The sequence below is a fragment of the Mustelus asterias genome, unplaced genomic scaffold, assembly GCF_964213995.1.
Source record: "Mustelus asterias unplaced genomic scaffold, sMusAst1.hap1.1 HAP1_SCAFFOLD_35, whole genome shotgun sequence".
Classification (NCBI taxonomy): Eukaryota; Metazoa; Chordata; class Chondrichthyes; order Carcharhiniformes; family Triakidae; genus Mustelus; species Mustelus asterias.
In genome coordinates, this window is record NW_027590117.1 from 1,391,019 (window position 1) to 1,405,589 (window position 14,571).

Sequence of the window (14,571 nt, forward strand, 5' to 3'; positions counted from 1 at the left end):
TAATAATCATTGAGAGCGGTTTGTGAGGTTGCAGGAAAAGTCACACTCGGATTGGTGACTCTCATCTCAATCCCACGTTGAACCAATCGGAGAGTCAGAGAGAAGGAATTGGAAGTTTGATTGGTTGAAATCCTTAAAAAAATATGTCACTCTCACCTCCTACCGCTGGTGTCGCTGTCTCTCCCTCTCTCGCTCTGTCACTCTCTCTTCCCATCGCTGGTGTCGCTGCAGCTTTCCCCCTCGCTCTCTCACTCTCTCCTCCCACCGCTGATGCCGCTGTCTCCACTCCCTCTCGTTGTCTCTGAGAGTATGTGTGTTTCTGAGTTTGTGCAGAATCACCACAGTGCAGAAGGAGGCCATTCAGCCAATTCAATCGACACGCAGAATCCCAACCAGACGCTATCCCCATAAGCCCATCTACTTACCACGCTAACCACCCTAACCTGCACACCTATGGACAGTTCTGGACAATTTAGCATGGCCAATCCACCTAACCTGCACAGATTTTGAGTGTGGGAGGAAGCTGGAGCACCTGGAGGGCACCCACTTAAATACGGGGAGAAAGTGCAAACTCCACACAGTGACCTAAGGTTGGAATTGAGCCACGGCCTCTGGTGCTGTGACGCAGCAGTGTTAACCATTGTGCCACTGTATGTGTGTGAGAGCATGTGTGTGTGAGAGAGTATGTGTGTGCATTAGCTGTTCTCCAGTTCTTTGGCAGCTCCCCGGTGGTCAGACAGGAATTAATACTTTGGGTCAAAGACCTTGCAATCTCCTCCCTTGCCTCCCAAAGCATCTTGAGACACAATCACCCAGACCTGGAGACTTGTCCAAGCAAGCCTTCCAACAACTCCAAAACCTTGTCCCTTCCTTTGTCAATTGGCTGAAGAACATCACAGTCACTGTCTCTCTTCCGGCCTCTCCTCTCTAACTCTCTGCCCCTTTCTGCCTCTCTGCCCCCGCTGTCTCGGCACGGTCCGGTAGCACAGTGGGTAGCACTGCTGCTTCATAGCTCCTGGGACCTGGGTTCGAATCCCAGCTTAGGTGACTGTCCGTGTGGTGTTTGTACATTCTCCTCGTGACAGCGTGGGTTTCCTCTGGGTGCTCCGGTTTCCTCCCACAGTCGAAAGATGTGCGGGTTAGGTTGATTGACCATGCTAAAATTGTCCCTTAGTTCCTGAGATGAGTAGGTTAGAGGTATTAGCGGGTAAATGTGTCGGGATATGGGGGTAGGGCCTGGGTGGGATTGTGGTCGGTGCAGATCCGATGGGCCAGTTGGCCTCTTTCTGCACTGTAGGGTTTCTATGGTTCTATGATTCTCTCTCTGTCCCCTCTCTCTCGCTGCCCACCCTCTCTCTCTGCCCACCTCTTTGCTTCCCTCTCTCTCTGCCGGCCTCTCTCTGCTTGTCACCTCCCCTCTCTCTATGCCCCTATTTCTCTCTATGCCTCCTCTCTCGTCATGCCCCCCTCCCGCTCGGCATGACCCTCTCTCTCTCTGCACCCCCCTCTCTCTCTGTCCCCCTGTCTCCCTCAGACAGTAAATAGCAGGACCATGTTGTTAATGCTGGGCGAGTTTATTGAGGGATGTGTTGTGTCTTAGTTGGGGACAGGGACAGTTCGGAGGGTGAGGCCGGCTGCTGGACCCTCACGTGGCCTAGAAGCCGAAGGTGCCGTGAGGTTTGGCACAACCGAGCTGTGTCCAGTTGGTGAGTGAGTAGAAGATACCCAGATTGTTGTCAATCCTGATGGGCTCCTCCAGCAGCAAGACCCCATTAACTCGGCCCGGGAGTCACTACAACTAGTGAGCCTCCTGCACAGCCTCTGTCAAACGCAACCACAAAGTGTGCAGTCGTCAACGAGAGAGAGAGAGAGAAAGTGAAAACCTGTGAATCAGAGAGAGCGAGAGAGAGAGAGTCAGAGAGAGAGAGAGAGAGAGAGATTCACAGAGAGTCACAGAGAGAGAATCACACAGCGAGAGTGAGTCAGAATGTGGTGACTAGGGAAATTGCACTGTAACTTCATTGCAGCGTCAATACAGGCCTTACTTGTGACAAATAAATAAACTTCTCTTCAACTTACCTTTACTTTACTTAAACTTTATCCGCTACTCGTCTGCCCAGCGGACAGCAATGGAAGCATTCACTCGGCATCTACACATTGTTCTGAGCCTCAGGGTTTCTCAGACTAATTCCCTCAGCCTCTCATCACAGAACAATCTCCTTATTTCCCGGGGCAATCTTGTGAACCTTCTCTGTGCCGTCCCCAATGCAAGTGTATCATTTTTCAAATGTGGAGACAATAGCTGTACACAGTATTGGAGCGGTGGTCTCAATAAAATCATGTACAATTGCAGCAAGCCACCTTTCTTCATCTACTCCAATCCACTTGCAATAAAAACAAATGTGCCCTTTGCTTTTCTAATTGCTTGAATGAATAATATCGATTCTGCTCCGAATTCTCTTCAACTTTTTAAAATCCGTCACATTTCAACCTCTCCTTAGCTCTGAAGAAGAGTCATACAGACTCGATGCATTCACTCTGTTTCGCTCTCCATAGATACTGCCAGACCTGCTGATCAGAACTGAAAATGGTGCCCTGCATGGGCACTGGATAATTACTCATTTGAATCAATTACTGCAGTCATATTGATTCTTGTTAGCTCATAAACCCATTTAAAAGTCTCTTAACTGAATGCTGTTACTTTTATCAGTGGCCTAATGTCGACTGGTTTAAAAATCTTACCACCCCATCAGGGGTTCCACTTACAGATATTAATGTCATGAGACGTCTGGACAGAGGGGATAGGGACAAACTTCTCCCACTCATGGAATGATGAAGAATAAGAGAGAACAGATTGAGCATCATGGCCAAAGGAAGGAATAGGAACACGAGGAGTTCTTAATGTGTGGAATGCACTGCCGGAGATTGTGATGGATACAGATTCAATTGAAATGTTCAAAGGGGATTAGACTGTTATGTAAAAAGGAAAAATGTGCAGGGTTACAGGGAGAAGCTGGAAATCTTTATTTTCTGTCACAACTGCTCACATCATTTCTCATTCATCGATTATGAACTGTTCTCTCGTCGTTTCTAAACAAGGAGAAGTGCAGGAATAATTATATGAAAAGAGATTTGGTGGCCTAAGTCCAACGGCAGAGTTAAAAAAAATAACAAACATATGACGAAAAGGAGGTCAGGAAGACACAGAAATGAAAGCTGTATTGAGGGGAAATCCCCTCAGCAGGCTGCCTTTAGATGTTCAGTACAATAAAGATTTCCAGCTTCTCCCTGTAAACCTGCACACTTTTCCTTATGATTGAAAAACACATATGCTGATATTTTGAATGGATTATTATTGACTTCAAGGAAGTTAGCAGCCAGCAGTAAACCAGTCCAGATGACACTTTGTCAAAGGGTCATCTGGACTCGACACATTAGTTCATTTCACCCCCTACAGATGCTGCCAGACCTGCAGAGATTTTCCAGCATTTTCTCTTTTGGTTTCAGATGACAGCATCCGCAGTAATTTGTTGTTATTTTAGAGTTGTACTGTTGCACCTCATTTGGAGTTGTTGGTCTGAGAAACCTCACTAATGAAATGGATTAGATGCTTTGGAACTGTTTTCCTTTTACTTTTCATTGTCTCTCTGTAATCTTCCTACCAGAATGAATCACTTCACAATTCTCAGCTTTGAACTTCATCTGTAACTTGTCCCTGTTCTTTTTGAACTTTTACACCATCCTCCTCACAGGTCACAATGTTTCCACGTTTCACGTTATCTACAAATTCTGAAATTGTGCCCCGTGCACCATTACCTCGGTCACTAACACATCCTGGTGCATGTTCACAGTATCTGCAGCTTTTGTGCATATCAAGGTGATCAACTGCAGTTTGAGGCTTATAGCAGAAAAGAGGAACCAATGCAAATGTCCGCATATTCCACGTAAACGTTGCAGAATTGTAGTCAACTGGTTTGGTTACCATTGTTCATAGGAAATAGCAGAGAATGATTTCAATCCAGCTACTTCTGAGTTATGGGCCCAGCACACTTCCGCTGCACCACTCTGGTCCAGTAAATTCAGCCCCACCTGCTGCCTATCAATGTAGCCAATCAGATATTGTCTTCGACATTGTTGTTTAACACCAGCACCAGTGTCAGGAGGCTCAGTCTGGCCACACATTTCCACTGCACAACACCAAGAATACAATGGACAGAGAAATATACGCACAGAAGCAGCAAAATCGACTGTTTCTACCCGTGTAACGACAGAGAAATGTGCCGGGAAACCGGCAAGATACGGAAATGATCACTGATGTGAAAAGGAGTTTTCTAGTGTAAATGTGTTTCTAATTATATATTTCCTGCTGAGTAACGGTGCTCTCTGCTGTTCAAAGATGTTCACTGTTGTTGTGCAATGTGTTTCACTGTTTATTAATATACTTCCTGCTGTGCTCTACAATATAGAGGTTTCCAGCATGGAAACAGGCTCATCGGCCCAATTTGTCCATGCCGCCCAGTGTTTTGCCACCGAGCTATTCCCAATTGCCCGTGTTTGCCCCATATCCCCCCAGACCATCTTACCCATGTAACTGTCTCAATTGTTGTGGTCAGTTGTTTTCTACTGTTGTGCAAAATGCTTCACAGTTGTTGGAAATATGTTTTCGGCTGTGTAAGTTTTCTGTTAATATGTCTGCTGCTCTGCAAGCGTGTTCCCTGTTGTGTGAGAAGATTCTCCATGAAGATGTTTCTGTCAGTAAATTGTTGCAAATTGTGTTAAGATGTTCCCGGTTCTTGTTTAAAACTCTGGTTGCACATAAAAAGAGGTTTACTGCAGTTCGGGGTTTTTCGGGGAAAAAAGAATCCGAGAAAAATGCTTGTCTCGATACTCGAAGTAAAGTCACAAAATGCTTCATCGTTGCTGCCACGTTGTTTCATTTCCAGTGCTATTGGGAATAGTAGAGGATGGTTTACGATCCACCGACCTCTGGGTTATGGACCAAGCACGCTCCGCTGCGCCACTCTGCTACGGTACACATAATTTCTGCTGTCTATCAATTGCAGCCAGGCAGATTTTCGCCCCTGTATCGTTTAACACGAGCACCGCTGTCAGGAAGCTCAGCCACTGCATCACACTGAGAATACATACAGCAGACAGAAAAACACAATCAAGAGCTGTTAAATAGATTGTCTGGACATGTGGAACGACAGGCAAAGGTGCGAGGAAACCGGCAAGACACGGAATTGCAGAGTCGATCACTGATATTGAAAGGAATTTTCTGTTGGAAGTGCAAGTTTGCAAATATATTTCCTTTTGTGTAACTGTGCTCTGCCTGTTGTTGAGAGATCATAGAATCATAGAAACCCTACAGTGCAGAAGGAGGCCATTCGGCCCATCGAGTCTGCACCGACCACAATCCCACCCAGGTCCCACCCCCACATATTTTACCCACTAATCCCTCTAACGTACGCATCCCAGGACTCTAAGGGGCAATTTTTTTTAACCAGGCCAATTAACCTAACCCGCACATCTTTGGACTGTGGGAGGAAACCGGAGCACCCGGAGGAAACCCACGCAGACACGAGGAGAATGTGCAAACTCCACACAGACAGTGACCCGAGCTGGGAATCGAACCCGGGAGCTGTGAAGCAGCAGTGCTAACCACAGCAGTGCTAACCACTGTGCTACCGTGCCGCCCAGATGTTTGCTGCTGTTGTGTAAAATGCTTCCCTGATGCTGTAAATGTCTTTCCGGCTGTGAAAATACGATCCATCTTGTGTATTTTTTTTGAAATGTTCTGTTAATAAATGCCCTGCACTGTAAACGTGTTCCTTGTTGTGTCAAAACATTCTCCGTGAAAATGTTTTCTGTTCGGCAGAAAGTTAATTATCTGGTCTCATGATGCTTTTACCCTCTGTTAGTGAACGTGACTGGGGATTCATATTGTATCCAACACATGCATGTGAGTGAGATTTGTTCTGTATCTGTCCGTCTCCGGTTGTAGTTGCGAGTTTTTATTTGTTTTATTCATTTCGAGAGGTGGGCATCACTGACGAGGCCAGCATTCATTGCCAATCCCGAACTGACCTGAAGAAGTGATGGTTTACGGCTTTCCTTAACTGCTGCAGTCGCTGGGATGTCGGTCCAGCCACAGTGCTGTTAGCCTAACAGTTTTTCAGGATTTGCTACTGAGACAGTGAAGGAGCCGTGACGTATTTCCATGTCAGGTCGGTGAGTGGTTTGCGGGGAGCTTGCAGCGCTGGAGCTGCCATGTATCTGCTGCCGCTGTTCTTCGAGATTGTAGAGGTGGTGGGTTTGTGGGTGCAGTCTAATAAGAATAGATGAAAAAATATTGCTCCCATTGCCAGAGAAGAGCAGGATGGATTTTAATGCGCTGAGTGTTTAGGACCTGGAATGCACTGCCTGAGAGTGTGGTAGAGGCAGCATCAAATCAGAGGTCTCAAAGAGGAATGGGTTCAGCACCTGAAGTCAATGTATTTGGAGGGATATGAGAAAAGGACTGGGAAAGGGATGCGCTGAGTTGTTCTTGTACAGACCAGTACACAGACAAAGGGCAGAATGGTCTCCCTCTCTTTGTTGTATCCATTCTAAGATTCGAGATGCATGAGTGTTGGACTCATTCTGTATCGCTCTGTCTCTGGCGCGACGTATGTGTGTGATATTCATGATAAATCTATCTGAGAGACGTTGCAAATCTGTACACATTCTACCTGGAAGGTACATAATTGAAACCGGGCCTTTTGTTCTAATTAGCACATGATTCCACACGATCCTCTACTCAAAATCTTCAATGTAACATCATCTGCTTATCTCTGAAATTCATTCTCCATCGTCTCATTCCCTAGATTTACCTTCAGTACACCTGTGCTAGTCGACTCAGCTGCTCCAGGTAATAACAAATTGCAATTATACTGACTAGATGGGAAAGTACATTAATATTGAATTTTCTATTGGGATTTAATGCTGACATCCAATCATTAATTCTTGTTTGATCTGTCCCTGCAACAGCGACAGTGATGTGATTATTTTCCCGCACAACTGTAGTTCTGTATTGCGGCCAGTAGAGGTCAGCATACTCTGGCAGACTGAACTTTCGACATCAGAGACAGAAAAGATAAGAATTGTACACTTTATATTGAACTGGGACGGAGGAATTTCGAAATACTAAATTTGTTTGCCATATCAATTCGAAATCTACAAGTACGCTGCTTTCCTCTGTGTTCATCATTTAAATACCGATAAATCAGCAAGGCTATGCTGTTGAAGTGAAGGTATTTGTACCGGTATGTATTTTCTTTTGAACCAATTGGCATTTTGAAGCATTGTTGTTTAGCAGAGTTAGAATTTCATTATGCAACAATTTAATTATTGGTACAAACCTATTAAAGCATATATTACACTAAGTTTTACCTATTTCTCATTGGGGATGGTATATAGAGAGAAACCTACTTTTCTTCATACATACCACTGACAAATACCTGGGTAAGAGTTTTAACAACACCAGGTTAAAGTCCAACAGGTTTATTTGGTCGTAAATGCCATTAGCGTTCGGGGCGCTGCTCCTTCGTCAGATGGAGTGGAAATCTGCTCTTTTCCACTGTGTTTACCCCAGTCCAACGCCGGCATCTCCACATCATGACTATATCTGGGTGTACAAGTTTCAAACTCAAAATTTGCCAGTGGTGCGAAACTTGAAAATATTATGAACTTTAGTGAGAAGGATATTGATCATCTTCAAGAAGATACAGACATGCTGGTGGAATGGACAGACACAATTTAATTAATGTAAGAAAGTGTGAAGTGTTATATTTTGGTCCGAAGATCGAGGAGAGGTGAGATAAAATAAAGCGTATGCCTTTAGTGTTCCTCGTCCCTTGGCACCTTCACCATGCCAAGATGCCACCGTCTATTCACCCTTCACAGAACCCATTGAATATCCAGCCTGAAGTCTGCATTTCACCGTCCACTTGTGCAGTGATCATTAAACATTTAGCACTCCCACGTTCCGATGTACCTTCCCTCTGCAACGACTCAGTGCTCCGTCTGATAACTCAGTCAACGTTGCACCTTCTCTTTGTGCACTGCCCATGGTCGGCTTATCCTGTCCAGTCCTCATTGTGTTTCACTCTGCTCAGTTACGCTGTCCAGATTGCATACTGTTCCAACTTTTCTATTCTGCATAAATAATAAATGAATAAATGGAACCATCCCTTGATTAATAACTGTCTCATTTCAGTGTTGAGCGTTTGAGTTTAATGAAGCGCTGTGTGTGATTCCCGCCTCTATGCTTCTGTACAAATTTAGTCAAAGAACGTTATCTAATTATATCTTCAATTCTCCTTCTCATTGAAAAAGAACTGAGCGGGTGATGGATAATGTTTCAATAGTCGCGTTAAAAAGATAGAGAATGGATTTACAAATTTAAAATCTAAGGGTGACATCAATGCCTGAAGTAGTTTTCAGGCTGTGGCGACAAAAATAACAATGCACATTATCAATTTGAATTGTTCAAAATCATAGAATGGAGCATCCATTGTGGATGAATGGAAACTTTAAACTGTGTAGCTGTGCTGTGCTTCAAAATCTTGTTTTACAGAAATCTCCATTAATCATAAGTGTTGCCTCTCCTGCTGAGCATTTTCAGCATTTTCTGTTTTTGCTTCGGATTTCCAACTTCCAGCTTTGCGTTGTGTTCTGTGTAGATGTTTTACTGCAATTGATCCGCTCTGTGACAGATGGAGCAGTCTGTGTCGCCCAACTATGAAGCCTGCGAGATTACACTCCAAGCTGTTGAAGAGAATGAGGAGGAGAGGTAGGGAGGATCATTCCGTGATGGACAGATTTCCTGTATAAAAGAGATGAAGGTCTGTATTTCCACAGTTGTTTTAACAGACATAAGATGTCCCAGCATGACTTGCAATCAGCGAAGTTCCTCCGAACTGTTACCGACGTTCGAAATACGAGATTTGTGAACTTATCAGGAGTTTCTACATTGTCAAGAATCCATATATGGACCTGTAAATTAATTTGTGGGCACGTGGCTCTGTGGCGCAATGGATAGCGCGTTGGATAAGGGCAAGTTAGCCATTCAAAGGTTGTGGGTTCGAGTCCCACCAGAGTCGGATTTTGGATCAGATTAGTAGCAAACGGTTTGCTTCTTCTTTGATGTGATTCAGATTCGGCACCGACATTTTCTGCTCTGCCACCTTTCCGTGCTGTTCCTGTTTACTCGGCTCCCAGGAAAACCACTGACTCGAGAAGAAAACGCAAACCCCAGTGGCTTTCTTCAAGTGTGACACAACATTCGCTGGTTGCGTTAGAAGGAGTAGCATAATTTTCAAATAGATATTTCGTTTCTTTTGGAAGATAAACAAGATAAAAAAAACTCACACGCAGCAACAACTTATAAATAACTACAATGAATAAATAAATATCAGTGCCCTGCAGCGTGGTGGTGTTATCTTGATGTGTCTGCTGCGCTTGTCCTTCTCGACTGTAGTGGCCGTGGGTTTGGAAGGTGCTGGCAAAGGAGTCTTGCTGTGTTGCTGCAGTGCATCTTGTAGGTGGGGCACACTGCTGCCATTGTGTGTCGGTAGTTGGAGGGAGTGAACGTTTATGCATACGAAGCGAATGAAGTGGGATGCTTTGTGCTGGATAGTGCCAAACGTCTGGAGTGCTGTTCAAGTTTCATTCACCCAGGAAACCAGGTGATCCGGTTTCCTCCCAAAAGATGAGCAGGTTGGTGGATTGGCCATGCTAGATTGCCCCTTGGTCCCCAAGGTGTTTGTATAGGCAGATTAGTGTGGTGCATGCGTGGCGCCGCGGGGAAAGGTCCTGTGTGCGATTCTCTGTCGGAGAGTCGGTACAGACTCGATGAGCAGAATGGTCTCCTTCAGCACTGTCGGGATTGTATGATTCTAAGGTCATTTGACTGTGTTGGAAATTCTCTGTGTGGAAAAAAATGGAAAGCTGTGTTTGTAGAACTTACACCATTGGGTTTATTGCAAAGTAAATGTTTTTTTTTATTGCAGCATGATGAAACTACTTGGATCTTGTAAATAAACAGTCGGGATATTCGTGGGGAGTCTCGAAATATGCTTTTGTTTCATCTTTGTAGATCATCCACTGTGAAGGGAAGATAATATTGCCGAGGAAGAAAACGGCATTGTGACTTGCACAATTGCAAATATCACGTGAAAGAAATCCAGGCTTAACTGGGATTTGAAGGCCAGACCACCTGTGTACGAGAAACGCGCTTTGAACAACTAAACCACACAGGCTCTCTGTAAGGTCAAATGCTGGAAAAACGTTCTCGATCAAATGGTATTTGTGAAAAAAAGTGATACGAACAGTGCATATGCACACTGATTTGAAACCAGGATATGCCTGCTACGACGCAGGCGCTTTAACCAACTTTGCCACAGAGCCTGACATTGCTACCCGTGGTACAGCGGAATGCTGGAAATATGTTCCAGATCTGGTGGTATTTGTGAAAAAAGAGATACGACCAGTACTGGAAAGTATCCGGGAAAATAGAGATAGTTCACATTTCAGATGCGGACCTTACACGGGAACGGCGGTTTCTCTCTCCACAGATGCGATGTGATCTCGGATAGATTATTAAAAGAAAAATAATTGAATCCTACAGTGGCCCATCGAAACTGCACCGATTTCCCTGCAAACCTTTCAAATCCGCCTTTCCCCGACATTGAACAAGCACATCAGCGGGAATCGCACACATGACTCAGTGAAACTCTTCCGCTAAACATTGAGCGGTTTATCGTGAGCTGGTTCTATTTACTGTTTTCAGAAACACATTTGGTATAAAAGTAGCCGTGTTCGGGGTGTGATTCATGCACACAGTTTTCTGCTCTGAAGGCAGACAGGCCCCTTCTGTGGCGCGAGATGACTATCATTAAATACTTCATTCATACGAGATATGTTTGTCGCCGACCCGGGAAGAATATATTCTCCAAATTAATCACCTTTGAGCAATTGGCGATGAATTCATTCTGGAGCCACTGCAGTTCATGTTGTGTGTGTGCGCGCACACACTGCTGTTCGGGAGGGATTTCTCGGATTGTGAACCATCGGAACGGCAATATGTTTCCAAGTCAGGATGGTGTGCGTCTCGGAGTGGAACTTCGAGGTCGTCGTTGTTTCTCTGCATCTGCTGCCCTTGTGTTGCAAGGTGAGAGATTTCCCTGGGTTCGGATGGTGCCTCGCGAAGAAACAAATCGTGAACGCAGCGCCTTAGACCGCTCGGCCACCCAGACTACGTAGGCCAAAGTGTAAAATCGCTGCACAAATCGATTTGAATTCCATCTTTATTGTTATGACATTTAAAACTCTATCTCCCCATTGACTGATTTAGGGTAAACTGATCACTTATTTTAAGGTTCACGGACCAAGGTGAAGGTAAGACTCAGGGTGCCACAGGTTTAAGGGCTGAATAGTCCAGCACCATTCCATATTCTTCATCCAAATGAGAAACTCGAGCTGGCAATCGATTCAAATCAGGACACTAGCTTTGGGTAGAGGTTTGCCACCATGAAAACATGTGGTTTCAGAAGCTCCAAAACAGACGTCAGCTTCATTTGCGGCATTAGTGGCAGATTTTATCTTTCCAGAATCGGTCGTTCCGCCATGAAAATTAGTGCCGGGCTAGGTGGAATGGTCATGTTAAATTTTCCATTAGTATCAAGAGTATTAGTGTGTTAAATACGTGGGGTTACTAGGATAGGGCCTGCATGGGATTGTTGTTGGCACAGGCTCGATGGGTCGAATGGCCTTCTGTACTGTAGATTTTCTGTGAAGTTCGGGGCCGCAGTTTCACTTCTCTGAGAATATTGATGACTGTTCTCTGATTGCATTACAACTTCTAACCAGTTAATGCCTGTTTGAGAACTGGCCTTGAATAGGGCTGATATTGAAACGGTTCATATTGAATTAGTTACAGCAAATTGATTATTTAAAAGGTGTTAATACAATGCTTTTAGAGACTGACATAGATTTGTTCAGTAATTTTATGAATCTATTTGGAGCGGGTGCAGTTGGTCAGTATATTGCTTGGCCAGCTCCGCGGCAACAGTAGCACCATTCCTGTCCAGATGTCTTGACGCAAACAGTAAATCCAATTTATTATTAACTGCTGCCATCTCTGGCTGAACGCGAGTTGTGCAACAAGGTAGCGATTCATTCAGAACCCTTTTGGATTGGAGTGAAATCACATCAACATGGTTCTTACCGACTAAAATGACTGCAAAACATGATATTAATCAAATTCCATGTTCCAGAGATCTGCTTTCTGATTGGGCGATCCTGCTCACCCCGATCTATGGAAAATGTAAGACTCCCAGAAATGCAATGTCGGTTATTGGATTCCATAATCTCTGATTTCTATGCCACTTCGTTGCTTGTTTGTTCATTCCGTAAATACAGAGGGAGTGGCAGAGTCAGGTGAGCGATGGTGGTGCAGTGGTGACTGTGCGAGCATTTGACCGAGTGCCAGTTCCTGACCATCACAGTGGTGACTTATTTAATTAGCAATCGCATTCAGAACAGAAGCGGGTCACTCCTAAAACTAAATTCACTGAATATTCTTAGTATCAATGAGTTACGAACGGAAAATCCAGCTTCAATTTGCTTCAATGTTTCAATGCAACAACAGGCCTCAATCCATGAGTTCTCAGTAAGAAACAACAGTAACAAAGGTAAGTTAAACAGTCCGGAAATACGATGCAAGCCAAGTTCAGTTTCCAAACTGTGCTACGGACACGCCTGGTGTGTGATGAAATCAGCAACTCAGGTAGTTCTGTAATTATATCTAATGAAAATGACGGGCCCTGAAGTAGAGCAAGTGATGGTGATATAGTGGTGAGCATAGCTCCCTTCCAAACAGTTGACCCGTGTTCGATTCCCGGTTTTTTCATTGATCATTTATTTAGAACTTTATCCACTGTCTCTTGCGTTTCAAAGCATGTGGGCACAAACAGTTCGAACGCAATATTTGCCGCTCATGAAATAAAATTGATTTAAATGTTTCAATTTTATTTTTTTCGGACGTTAAATTCGGCTTCAATTTCTTTATACTGAAAACAAATATTGAAATAAACTAAAAGTCTCTCAACTAATAAATGAATTCTCAATCCAAGAAAAAGATACCAAAAAGAGGGAGACGAACAGATTTCAGCTCACACACTGCTCTGCATAATCTAGCTGCCTATTGAAGTTACTACAAATATTTCTGTGGGTAAATCATTCTTACAGACAAACCTCTGTGGTGGCCGAGCAGTTAAGGTATTGATCTCGAAACCCAGTACGGATTCCACGCGCAGGGCGGAAACGTGTTCGCAGCGGTTCTCTTTGAAATGTTTAATTAGCTCTTCCAGGGCAACCCATGAGAATGAATCGTAATTTTCAGTGGTCTTTTTTCTATAAAGATCTGGATCTGTGCTGTGGGCCGGGAGCAGGAAGTTGGTGTTGCAATGGGCACCAGTGTGTTCTCACCTAGCATCTACAAGATGGGCCGAATCGCTTCTGTGCTGTAAATTCCATGAGAAAAATCATGGCGTGAGAGGAAAGAAACATAGCAGCAAAAGAGCAAAACATTGTCTCATGTCAGAGTAAGATTCTTATGTAATGGCACATAAAACATAAGAAAAGCAAGTCACTAGAATACGTTGAATGAATGAGAATTTCAAAATGCTGCTTCGATTATATGACATCGTGCTCATTCAAACAAATTGCAACAAGCTGGACGTCCGATATTCCTGGTGAGAACAGTTTGGGAATGGAAGGAGCAGGTAAAACGTAGGGAGGAATAGTCATTGGAACGTTAGTGAAAGAGGTTTTTGAGAACAATAAGACATCAGTGGAAATTCCAAATTAGAATTGATTTCAAAATTTCTGGATTAAGTGGGCACTTTGCCAAGGATTCTAAACACGAGCGATAAATTGGTGGAATATATTCAGAGATTAGAGAATTTTGCAAACAAATCGATGTTTCTTTTAAAAATCGTCCAATAATTGGGGCCAGCACTAATATTTGCGGACGTGGAGTGAATTCTACCATGGCAGCTGGTGAAATTTAAATTCACTGATTTGATCAATCTGGAATTGAAAAACTGGTCTCAGTAATGGCCGCCTTGAAACTACCGTCGATTATTATAAAACCTCATCTGGTTCACCAGTGCACTTTAGATAAAGAAGTCTGCCCGCCTTGCCTGGTCTGGCGGACATGTGTCTCCAGACACAGAGCAATGTGGGTGACTCTTACTTGCCCTCTGAAATGGCCGAGTAAGCCACTTTCAGTTGAAGGGCAATTAGGGAAAGGCAACAAATGTTGGTCCTGCAGGTGACACCCATAGCCCATAAAAAGTAGTGTCATTGAGAACAAAGGAAAGACCTGGTAAAGTTTTTACTGCTTGCATCTTTCTTTTCTTGTAATGACAAGGCTGAGGGGTGGCCTGATGCTGGGCTTTAAATTAGTGGAAGATTTTGAAAAAAGTCATTTCGATAAAATGGACCAGAGAAGGGCAGAGAATAATG

The 14,571-nt window shown here is 44.0% G+C and overlaps 1 non-coding gene across 1 annotated transcript; it reads left to right on the forward strand.

Annotated features, from left to right (window-relative positions):
- Positions 1–9,060: 9,060 nt before the first annotated feature.
- On the forward strand, positions 9,061–9,143 carry trnap-agg (transfer RNA proline (anticodon AGG)). The gene is given in 2 exon segments: positions 9,061–9,097; positions 9,108–9,143. It is a non-coding gene; the product is annotated as a tRNA-Pro (tRNA).
- Positions 9,144–14,571: the final 5,428 nt, after the last annotated feature.